Genomic DNA, 12,580 nt, shown 5'->3' on the forward strand with positions numbered 1-12,580 from the left:
TCCTCCCTCGGGCGTGTGTGTGTGTGTGTGTGTGTGTGTGTGTGTGTGTGTGTGTGTGTGTTGTTCTTAGCATAAGTTAGTTTAAGTAGTGTGTAAGTCTAGGGACCGATGTCCTCATCAGTTTGGTCCCTTAGGAATTCGCACACATTTGAACATTTGAGTTCATGACTTCATGCGTAAAAGTTAGTTTTGGATGTAGGCGATTAAACTCGTCAGTGAGGAGGTTTACATCGCCTTCATTACCCTTCAAGATAATGATAATATCATCAATCTATCATTTACATAGGATGACTAGCTTGCTAATAGGGGACTCCCGTTTGAAAAACTCAGATTCTACCTGATTCACACAGACGTCGACCAGGAAGCCGGAAAGGCAACTCCCCATCGCCATACCGTCCTCTTGTTTGTAAATAGCGTTATTAAATAAAACGTAATTGTAGGAGATGAGTACCTCTAAGAGAGTAATGATTTCATTAATTTCTTCCATTAGGAACGATCCTTTCTCAGACAAGAACCCTCGAATACTGTCTACAGTTCCCCTTACGGGGACATTCGTATCCAGATTTTGATATCGGGAGACATGAGATGACAACCTTCTGGAAAAACCTGATCGTGCAAACACGCAGCCAACTCCTTACGATTATGTATAGAGTACTCCACTTTACTCGGCCCGAACAGGTCATGAAGCCCCAACGGTAACGCCCGGCAGCCGTGTCGTCCTCAGCCCACAGGCGTCACTGGATGCGGATATGGAGGGGCATGTGGTCAGCACACCGCTCTCCCGGCCATATGTCACTTTACGAGACCGGTGCCGCTGCTTCTCAATCAAGTCCTCAGTTGCCTCACAAGGGCTGAGTGCACCCCGCTTGCCAACAGCGCTCGACATACCGGATGGTTAGCCATCCAAGTGCTAGCCCAGCCCGACAGCGCTTAACTTCGGCGATCTGACGGGAGCCGGTACTAGCACTGCGGCAAGGCCGTCGGGTACGTATAAAGTAATCTACTTCAAAAGTTACGTTATCCTTTAAAATTTGAATAAGAAATCTGGAAGCATAAGCTCAATTATAGACCCCACTGACAATTAATCTTGCTGGGTTACTTTCTTCATGAGTTTTTATCTGTACACGAACGCAGGGGTTCTAGTGGTCATTACTTTCAGACCATACAACTGCTGTGGAGGAACAATGTACAAACCACTATCACGGTGATTTCTTATTAATTATTTCCTGTATAAATCGTAATGTTGAATCGCTAGGAATGGTTAGGTGTAAGAAAGGGCTTGAAGGTCCTAATCTTGATAGATAAAATAAATGCGTAAATAAATAAAATAATAAATATTACACATTATAGTTTTCTGTTGTGTGAAACCGCTGCTGAAGTGATTCATATTTGACAAATAAACTGCTTCCAGCTCTATATGAACCTTTATATATAGTAAACTGATTGGTTTCGTGATATCAGATCACATCCTCAGATGTACATCTCAACAAAATACAAAATGTGCAATCGACATTATGACTCCAAAACGAACACTAATTCTAATAATATAAGCCATATGCCGAGCAGCATGAAATACTCACACCTCATTAAACCATTAAGACCGTAAGATGGGACGGTGGTGGACTCAAACTTTTCAGAACAAAATGCGGTTACCGCAACAAGCACTGTGTCACGAATCAGATTCACCAGTAGAAAAAACTGTCATGTTAAAAACGCGTTAACCGACAATGAAAAGAAAGAAATTGAGAAAAAAATCCCACCTAGTAGCGTTGATAGGTGTGAGGTAACGGGCGGGTTGAGGCGCCCTGGAAATATTCCAAGTTCGGAGTTGGCGTGGCCGCACGGGCCGATCGGCAAGCCGGGGCCCGGCAGCAAACACGTTGTGCCGAACATTAGCCGGACAAGAGGGGTAGCCGCAGCGCAGGGTCCAGATCGAGCACATGGCTGGGAATTCCTTGGTGACGCTGTGTCGATGAAAGAGACTTGTATGCCGAGAGTGCCAAAGATGGCGGATTTTGTGAAACCATCATAGCAGACATTTCACAGTTCGTATAGAAATTAATAGCAGCCAGATGAATCATGATACCTCAAAAAGAAACATGTACATTACCATTATCTGCACGACGATTCTGATGGTGTAATCAGATTTTCAATATATTTATTATTTTAAACTTTAGTATCTGACTGTAAATTATGTAAGTAACACACAGCAACGAATTTCCAAACTTAAACGGTTCATCCGATTTCGTCGATCGACGTGTCTTTAGAAAGCTATTAGTGTAAACCTAAATTGGTAAGAATTACAGGCATGTAACTTGATAGTACCTGAGTTATTGGAGGTCAAAGTGTCCGATTACTACTAATCGCGTCAGGCCACAAGTCTATTTATTTATTTATTTATTTATCTCTTTTTCCGGTGATCCATGTTGTGACACTATCACAGGATATGGAATGTGTCAATTTTACAGTCTTTTGGCCAGAAGTACTCCACAGTGACACGAAAAATCGGCAGCAGCATGCTTATAAATATGTTTATTCGTCTATGTCTTTGTTTATATCCGATATATACTATTGATGAAGAAATTGGTTAAATATTTACTGTGTTTTAAAAAGCACAGAGACATTAGGCTACTGGCCTACCTTTTGTTCTATTCCTTTTCATATATGTTTATTTAATTTGTTTATGTATCTAATAATGTGTGTTAGAGCGTGTTTATGGTCTAGCAGTAGGAATATTTATTTAATTTCAAGTTATTTAAATGTAAATCCAGTATTCCGAATGTGTTTCATTATGTTTGTGGGGTGCGTTGGCTTGAAGACATGGCACGAGCGCTCTAGTCAATCACGGCGCTCGTGAATGGGGAGACTGGATGGAAGCGAGGGATGAGTTCTGGACAGGACAGAAGGGGACACGGTGAGTGCGGGACAGTACGGCGCGACGGACGTGCAGTTGCGAGAGAGACTTGGAGAGTGTGGAGCAGTTTGCGTCTGGTTGCGGGTGATAGAAATACTTCGGAGTGCCGACTTGTGAACTTGTGAGATTGCAGTGGTTTCTACAGTAGAGACGTAGTATGCGTTTAGAAGTGAATATCTCACGAACTATATTGTTGCTCATAACTGATTATATGAAGTAGGAATCGATTGTTTCCCTGTTATTCAACTTATGTTTTATTTAATTGCCGGACCATCGACACCAATAAGTGTTTGCATTCTCAAAAGTATTCCTACTATCGTACTCATCATTTAAAGTCGTTAAGATAGTACCTGCAGATTTTGTTTAATTGCAAAATTTCTACGTTAAATTCGTAATTGCCGAGTGATACGACCCTTCAACCATTCGATTCATGTGTCTATTCATATTTTATACTGTAGACTCAGCAGTATTTGGCTTGTAATGCGGCAACTACGTATCCCAGCCCTAGATAACGAAACCAGCCAAAACTTTTAATATTTCAACACTGAGTCAGAAGGTACGTAGTTGAGGGCCATCACATCATCATTTATTGTTTTGAAAGCCCGCAAGGTGGACTCAAACTTTTCAGAACAAAATGCGGTTACTGCAACAAGCAGTGTGTCACGAATCAAATTCACAAGTTGAAAAAACTGTCATGTTAAAACTGCTTTAACCTACAATGAAAAGACAAAGAAATTGAGAAAAAAATCCCAGCTAGTAGCGCAGATAGCCCGACCGTCAAAAAACTCACAGCACATATGGAAGCGGTGGACTGCATCCCTCCAACCACCTCGCCGTCCATGGCCACACTGCTAGTCAAGATACTCGCGTGTCTCACAGCGAAGGGCACTAGCGCCGTCACTCGGGGAAACGGGCAAGTTACAAACATTTCCGCACGTATTCAAATACCATCAGAATGACTGAGGCCCCCATTACACAATACTACAGTACGAACTATCAAATATTTTATCACTAAAAAAAGGATAGGACAAAATAGACCAGACACAATAGCATATACCAAAAACTGAGGATGATCGATGATGAGTAAGCAGGCAGTCAAAAAAACATAACATTACATCCTTGAAAGGCAAGTCCTCCACAATCTCTTCAAAAATACCTAAGGTCTGCCCCTTATCTCCTGCGTGCAGGACTTCTAAATTTTAGCTACACCTATTACAGATTGGCCAAAATCTCATAAGTGATTACTTAAGGCAGACTTCGAACTCCTCAAACTTTTGTGTTCCCTAAACCTTGATGGTGTTCCGTGATGGCCCGCTTGTTACCGGTAACAAGATTCTGTTTTGAAAAGGTTGAGTCCCCCTCTTCCCCATTTCTGGGCTTCATGTTTTAGCGACGTATGAGTACTTCATATTGAGTAGCACATGGATATATTATTGGGATTGGTGTTCGTTTTCGGATCATAATATCGACCGTATTCTTTTATAACTTGTTCAGATGTACACCAGAGGATATGATCTGATATCACCAAACCAGTCGTGTTCCTGCAAAGGTTAGTATACATCTGGAAGCGGTTTGTCAAGTATAATAAGTATCCGTGTAACGAAATAGTAACACAATAGATTTTTTGAATGACTTGAAGTCGTGACTGATCCATCATCGAACCGTATTTATTTTGCAACTCTCACGCCCCCCTCTCCCCATCCCTCCAACCACCCCCCCCCATGCCCTTCTCCCTCATAAGGTAATGTAATTAATTACACACAGGTTAAGAACCAGTGCCGTAGAATATCGTACGGCATAAACTGGATTTAGCTCGGCAGTTCAGTGCCCGACGACAACAACCTGACAGCAGTCGTGTCGTCATGAATTACAAACTCTTACGTCAACTACATAGGTCTTTTGTTGCAAATCAATCTTTGGCGATCTATACTGTACGAAACGCGTTATTAAGTCATTCCGATTAACTGTGAACCAATGAGTCTGTATTCACTTCAGAAATTAAGCACTAATTCTAAATACATTTTAAAGCGCAAATACATTTTAAAGTGTATGGGGAACTTACATAGCAATATCTGATGTTAAAGTACTAGGTGAGTAGGTAGTGGTATGACTAAACAATTTCAGGAACAAACCCACGATCTGAGACCTGTCGAGGTGGCTCAGTGATTAGCATACTGGACTCGGATTTGGGAGCATGACAGTTCACATCCTTGTCTGACCATTAAGCTTAAGGTTTTCCGTGATTTCCCTAAATCGCTTAGAACAAAAGCCAGGATGATTCCTTTGAAAAAAAAAAAGGACACGGCCGGTTTCCAACCTCGTCCGCCCCTAATCCGAGTTTGTGCTCCGTCACCGACGATCTCGTTGTCGGCAGGAAGTTAAACATTGATCTTACTTACTTCCAGTATCTGAGGTGGAGAAGGGGGCGTGGGGGGACGATGAATAGTAAAACAGTTCTGAGACGGCTGTGAGTGCGCTAGGTAGCGTCTGCGCAGAATACCGTGGCCGGTGAACAGCAGGGCATGTGCGGGGAGAACGGTAGTGGTGTTGGCTGCGGGCAGGCGCTGTAGGAGGAATGCCGACTGCTGGAGGGGAACAGCCGCTCTAAACTGAAGCCTACGCTCACATTTTTTGTAAATGTTAAACAGTGCCCCTTCACACCCACACTTACATGGTGATCATTCAAGAAGATCTACTCTCACCTCTGCTTTGATTAGTATTCCACCCATCCCTCCTTCTGAAATTAGGAAGATAATAAACTCTCCCAAAAATAAAAGCTCACATGGAATTGATGGCATTTCCAGCAGGATAATAAATGCTTGTTCCCAAGAAATAAGTGGGATTCTTAGCCACATATGTAATAGCTCTCTGAAGCAGGGATTTTCCCAGATAGACTGAAGTATGCCATTGTTAAACTACTGCATAAAAAAGGGGATACGTCTGATGTCAACAACTACCACCCAATCTCTCTTCTGACTGCCTTATCCAAAATTCTTGAAAAAGTAATGTATTGTAGAGTATCTTCACACCTTTATAAAAATAAAGTTTTAACAAAATGTTAGTTTGGTTTCCAGAAGGGTTTTTCAACGGAAAATGCTACATATACTTTCACTAATGAAATATTAAATGCTCTGAGTAACCGGAAGTCACCCGTTGGGATTTTTTGTGATCTACCAAAGGCTTTTGATTGTGTAAATCATGGAATACTTCTAGATAAGCTCAAGTACTGTGGTATGAATGGGACAGTGCTCAAATGGTTTAAATCATACGTAACTGGAAGAGTGCAGAAAGTTGAAATAAGCAGTTCACGTAATATGGAAAAAACTGGTGATTTCTCAAACTGTGGAACAATCAAGAATGGGGTGCCGCAAGGTTCGGTCTTGGGTCATCTGCTGTTCTTAATATATATTAATGACTTGCCATTCAATATTCACGAAGATGCAAAGCTGCTACTTTTTGCCGATGATACAAGTATAGCTATCACACCCAATAGACAAGAATTAACTGGCGAAATTGTAAACGATGTTTTTCAGAAAATCATTAAGTGGTTCTCTGCAAATGGGCTCTCATTAAACTTTGACAAAACACAGTATATACAGTTCGAAACAGTAAATGGAATAACACCATTAATAAATATAGACTTCGATCAGAAATCGGTAGCTAAGATAGAATATTCAAAATTTCTAGGTGTATGCATTGATGAGGGATTGAACTGGAAAAAACACACTGAGGATCTGCTGAAACGTTTTAGTTCAACTACTTATGCTATTAGGGTCATTGCAAATTTTGGCGATATACATCTGAGTAAATTAGCTTACCACGCCTATTTTCATTCTCTGCTTTCGTATGGCATCATATTCTGGGGTAACTTATCATTGAGTAAAAGAGTGTTCATTGCCCAAAAGCGTGTAATCAGAATAATTGCTGGAGCTCATCCAAGATCATCCTGCAGACACTTATTTAAAGCGCTAGAGATCTTCACTGTAGCCTCACAATATCTATATTCACTTATGAAATTTGTTATTAACAATCCGAACTAATTCAAAAGTAATAGCAGTGTACATGGCTACAACACTAGGAGACAGAATGATCTTCACTACTCAAGGTTAAATCTAACTTTGGCTCAGAAGGGGGTAAATTATGCTGCCACAAAAGTGTTTGGTCACTTACCTAATAGAATCAAAAGTCTGACAGATAGCCATATAGCATTTAAAAGGAAATTAAAAGAATTTCTTAATGGCAACTCCTTCTACTCATTAGATGAATTTTTGGATATAGTAAGTGGGTAATTACCCCAACCTCCACAAAAAAAATTAAAAATATTAAGTGTCATATAATATTTTGTGTAATGTAATATCTTGTATAGACACCTTTATTAACCTGACACTTTCCACATCATTACGAAGTGTCATATTCATGATCAATGGAACAAGTACTAATCTAATCTAATCTCTAATCTCTGAAAAGAATTCTACCGAAAATGCAGCGATTTATTTTCGTCTAACTTGTTAACCATTTACAGCTTTGAGAGAAGGGTCTCGAGTGGCGAATTTTGAGTAAAACCTGTACATTTCTCTTGCTTTCATGTTAAAATTAGCTTTCTTTTGCCACAACACAGCGAAGTTTACACAGTATCACCTCACTAACATGTTTTGCAGACATTTGCTAGAGAATTTTGAAACAGTGGTTTATTAAGTTTATTTAGTAAGGAACTGATGAAAAATATGGCCAGTATCTTATCAAAAAGCACATTCTCGGTACGAAATAAACGTGTAATGTCTTCATTTACGATGTTTCAAAACCCATAGCATTTCTCATTTCGCTGTTTATCGATGACCCTAAAAATTACATTCTTTCATGGAAAAAGTCTGTAGTTAGTTGAAAAACACTGTAGATAATGAAGATTTGCAGAATAACTATACGGCAAAATGGTTTCCTGTTTGTGTGCTGTCTTTTGCCAAAATTTCGTTTCGATATCTCAAACCTTTAATGAAATACGAAGGATGTTGTGGATATTTCACTCTGGCTTGATCGCTGGCGCGGTGCGACCGCAAATTACTGTGCTATGTCAGATCAGTTTTCTCGAGATTGATGACAGATAGAGGCCGGCCGGAGTAGCCGAGCGGTTCTAGGCGCTTCAGTCTGGAACCGCGTGACCACCACGGTAGCAGGTTCGAATCCTGCCTCGGGCATGGATGTGTGTGATGTCCTTAGGTTAGTTAGGTTTAAGTAGTTCTAAGTTTTAGGGGACTGGTGACCACAGATGTTAAGTTGGTTGGTTGGGTTGTTTGGGGGAAGAGACCAAACAGCGAGGTCATCGGTCTCATCGGATTAGGGAAGGACGGGGAAGGAAGTCGGCCGTGCCCTTTCAAAGGAACCATCCCGGCATTTGCCTGGAGCGATTTAGGGAAGTCACGGAAAACCTAAATCAGAATGGCCGGACGCAGGATTGAACCGTCGTCCACCCGAATGCGAGTCCAGTGTGCTAACCACTGCGCCACCTCGCTCGGTAGATGTCAAGTCCCATAGTGCTCAGAGCCATTTGAACCATTTTGAAGAACATTCCAGGGGATTTTCTCAACAGGAAAATGCTCACCCACATACCTCTGGTGTAACCCAACATGCTCTACCGAGTGTCAACATGTTGCCTTGGCGTGTTGGATCACCACATCTGCCTCCAATCAAGCATATGTGGAGCCATCAACAGATGACAGCTCCTGCGTCATCCACAAACAGCACTAAACGTCCCTGTATTGACCGACAGACATGGAACTGAATTTCACAAATAACCATCTGGCACCTGTACAAGACAACGCATGCACGTTTGCATGTTTGCATTCAACATTTTGGCCGTCAGTGTATTTAACGTGAGCCGTCTGAACTAAAATCCTGGCGGCTGCATAAAAGTGCTTGCGCACTGTCGCGCACTAGTCTCTCGTGAATAAAATAATTTTCTTAAAGATTTTTGGGTGGAACTTCCTACAAATTCCAACACAACGCAAATCCGTCAGCGACGACTTTTTCGTTATAGGGGTAGAAGTTTCGCACCTCTTGCGGTATTTCATTTTTTATCTAGAAATACTTCAACGTTTTCCGGATAAAATATGTTTCCCATGCATCTATAAACTTTGAGAGTGTGCGTATACTATTTTTGGTCCAAATATGTCAGTGGCTCTGTTCTTTCCACACTCTGAAGTAAAAAAAAATATATATTTTTTTCTTCAAAATTTCATGTGACGTTAGTTTTTTTTCGTAGCAGATGGCAAGAATGTTCTTTTGGTAAGTACTCCATCATATTCTAGACTAGAAATAGAGATGTCTAACATTTTTTCGGAATTTTTAATAACATATTTAAATAATCACTAACTAGCAATACTTTACTACAGTCAGATTACCTTGGAGTGTCTATTTTCGTGACGGCAGCTATAGTCAGTAACCATTACACGTTATGAATACATTAAAACGATACTGAATTGATTCGTCTCTTGTCTGATAGAACAGCGTATAAGTTACACGTGTGAAGAGTTTCATTTTGTGAAGCGTGGAAGGGTGGGGAAGGGAACGGAGGCTACTTTTGCCCCACGTCAGGCAGTACAGAACACCGGGAGAGGGACATGTTTATGGAGTTAATAGCAGTGTGGAATTATGCTCTCTGTGGTAACAGTCGCCGAGCCAAAGCAGTTGAGAAACGCTGACGACTTCATTGTGTTCTGTACAAGTAAAATTAAAATCCATGACATTTACTCTTTATTTCTTAAGTGGTACCGGCAAGTTAGATTGCAAAACCGCCGACAGGGACGCCACCGACAGAAACTGCAACCGCTGACCTGTTACTTATCAAGTGGCCCCCACGGTCGCCTAGCTTGACGCCTTGTGGTATTTCCTTGTGGGTCGTATCAAGAATACACTACTGGCCATTAAAATTGCTACACCAAGAAGTAATGCAGATCATAAACGGGTATTATTTATTGGACAAATATATTATACTAGAACTGACATGTGATTACATTTTCACGAAATTTGGGTGCATAGATCCAGAGAAATCAGTACCCAGAACAACCACGTCTGGCCGTAATAACGGCCTTGATACACCTGGGCATTGAGTCAAACAGAGCTTGGATGGCGTGTACAGGTACAGCTGTCCATGCAGCTTCAACACGATACCACAGTTCATCAAGAGTAGTGACTGGCGTATTGTGACGAGCCAGTTGCTCGGCCACCATTGACCAGACGTTTTCAATTAGTGTGAGATCTGGAGAATGTGCTGGCCGGGGCAGCAGCCGAACATTTTCTGTATCCAGAAAGGCCCGTACAGCACCTGCAACGTGCGGTCTTGCATTGTCCTGCTGAAATGTAGGGTTTCGCAGGGATCGAATGAAGAGTAGAGCCACGGGTCGTAACATATCTGAAATGTAACGTCCACTGTTCAAAGTACCGTCAATGTGAACAAGAGGTGACCGCGACGTGTAACCAATGGTACCCCATACCATCACGCCGGGTAAATACGCCAGTATGGCGATGACGAATACACGCTTCCAATGTGCGTTCACCGCGATGTCGCCAAACACGAATGCGACCATCATGATGCCGTAAACAGAACCTGGATTCATTCGGAAAAATGACGTTTTGCCATTCGTGCGCCCAGGTTCGTCGTTGAGTACACCATCGCAGGCGCTCCTGTCTGTGATGCAGCGTCAAGGGTAACCGCAGACATGGTCTCCCAGCTGATAGTCCATGCTGCTTCAAACTTTGTCGAACTGTTCGTGCAGATGGTTGTTGTCCTGCAAACGTCCCCAACAGTTGACTCAGGGATCGAGACGTGGCTGCACGATCCTTTACAGCCATGCGGATAAGATGCCTGTCATTTCGACTGCTAGAGATTCGAGGCCGTTGGGATCTAGCTCGGCGTTCCGTATTACCCTCCTGAACCCACCGACTCCATATTGTGCTAACAGTTATTGGATCTCGACCAACGCGAGCAGCAATTTCGCGATACGCTAAACCGCAATCGCGATAGGCTACAATCCGACCTTTATCAAAGTCGGAAACGTGATGGTACGCATTTCTCCTCCTTACACGAGGCATCACAACAACGTTTCACCAGGCAACGCCGGTCAACTGCTGTTTGTGTATGAGAAATCGGTTGGAAACTTTCCTCATGATAGCGCGTTGTAGGTGTCGCCACCGGCTGCAACCTTGTGCGAATGCTCTGAAAAGCTAATCATTTGCATATCACAGCATCTACTTCCTGTCGGTTAAATTACGCGTCTGTAGCACGTCATCTTCGTGGTGTAGCAATTTTAATGGCCAGTAGTGTAGCTTTAATGTTCCACCTTAGCATAGAACAGCGAAGACTTGCCCACTACAGCAGTTCTTAGTGTCACTCGTTATACGCTGGGGTACGTACGTGCAAACTTGACCGACCGAAGAGATGTGTGCCCGGTGGCACGGAGCGGACACAGACAATACTCAAAAAAATTGTAAGAGGAGGTTTTCTTTCGCATACTGTATCATTTTTTACGTTTTTATTGTCCACTTACCTATTCAGATTGTTACGAAAATTTCATGGACTGTACAATTACCCTGTACTAACTTAGATACCGTTGATAATAGTGCCTGTTTTCCAATCACTTAGACTTACGATTTGCGCTTTCATTTTTTCATACATTTGAAAATTCCAGTGCATTCAGAATTATCACTTAATTTATTTACTTTCCAATACATCGAAAGCATTAATAGAACCTCTGTAACAGTGTAATACTGGAAAATGGGATTGGAACTCGAAACCTAGGTCATGTGAGACAAAATTTCATGAAACTTATACGGAAGATTTGTTTCAGTACATCAAAAGTTATCTTTATTTTTCGACTAGCAACGTGTACACAGACCCAGCCAACTTTTGTCTTTTTCATTTCCATCGAGAAACCTATGTCATCTTGGAGAGCTAGTGCTTACTTCTGTCTGGAGAAGAGGAATATCGGAAGCGAGCGTCACCTAATGACAGAAGGTCTTTCATCTTTTCTGAAAGCGTCCCTCATTTGAGCGCGGGTCGATAGCCGCTATTTTTCGCCCCTTCCTGCGGCGCAGCGTGCAGCCTGCAGCCGCTCTAAGCCGGGGGCCGCGCCGCGAGCCCTGGATTTGCACACGGCCTTGTTTTTCTGCAGCTGGCGCGCTCCGTCTTTGTGCCGGCGATCCTACTCCGAGGCGCACGAAATCCGCCTTCTGCCCTTCACCTCGGCCACTCTTTCCCTCGGCAACGTACGATCTCACGTTTGACGCACTCACATTGCTCATGTCGTTTCGTTTTAATTTTATTCACTGTATGCTGGAAACAGTAATGCCATTTGCAGATATGAGGATCGCTCCAAAGGAAATGCACGATATATATATATATATATATATATATATATATATATATATATATATATATATACTGAAAATTCTACGATGTTTGAGACTTAAATTAAAGAATTTTTCCGATTTTGATCAAAGTGAGATACATGAAATGTGAAATTTATAGTGTTTCATTCAAGAATATTACTATTTTATCTAGTGTCATTATTTTGAAAGTGCATAAGGCCTCATTACTGACGTAGTTGTTTCATGATGCAGTGCAACGAAGCACCGCTACCAAGGAGGATATTTTATTCTGAGACTGGCCAAGTA

The 12,580-nt window shown here is 42.0% G+C and overlaps 1 pseudogene; it reads right to left on the bottom strand.

Annotated features, from left to right (window-relative positions):
• Positions 1 to 867: 867 nt before the first annotated feature.
• LOC126163832 (5S ribosomal RNA) lies at positions 868 to 985 on the bottom strand (annotated as a pseudogene).
• Between the last annotated feature and the right edge of the window lie 11,595 nt (positions 986 to 12,580).

The sequence above is a fragment of the Schistocerca cancellata genome, chromosome 2 (genome assembly GCF_023864275.1).
Source record: "Schistocerca cancellata isolate TAMUIC-IGC-003103 chromosome 2, iqSchCanc2.1, whole genome shotgun sequence".
NCBI classification, from domain to species: Eukaryota; Metazoa; Arthropoda; class Insecta; order Orthoptera; family Acrididae; genus Schistocerca; species Schistocerca cancellata.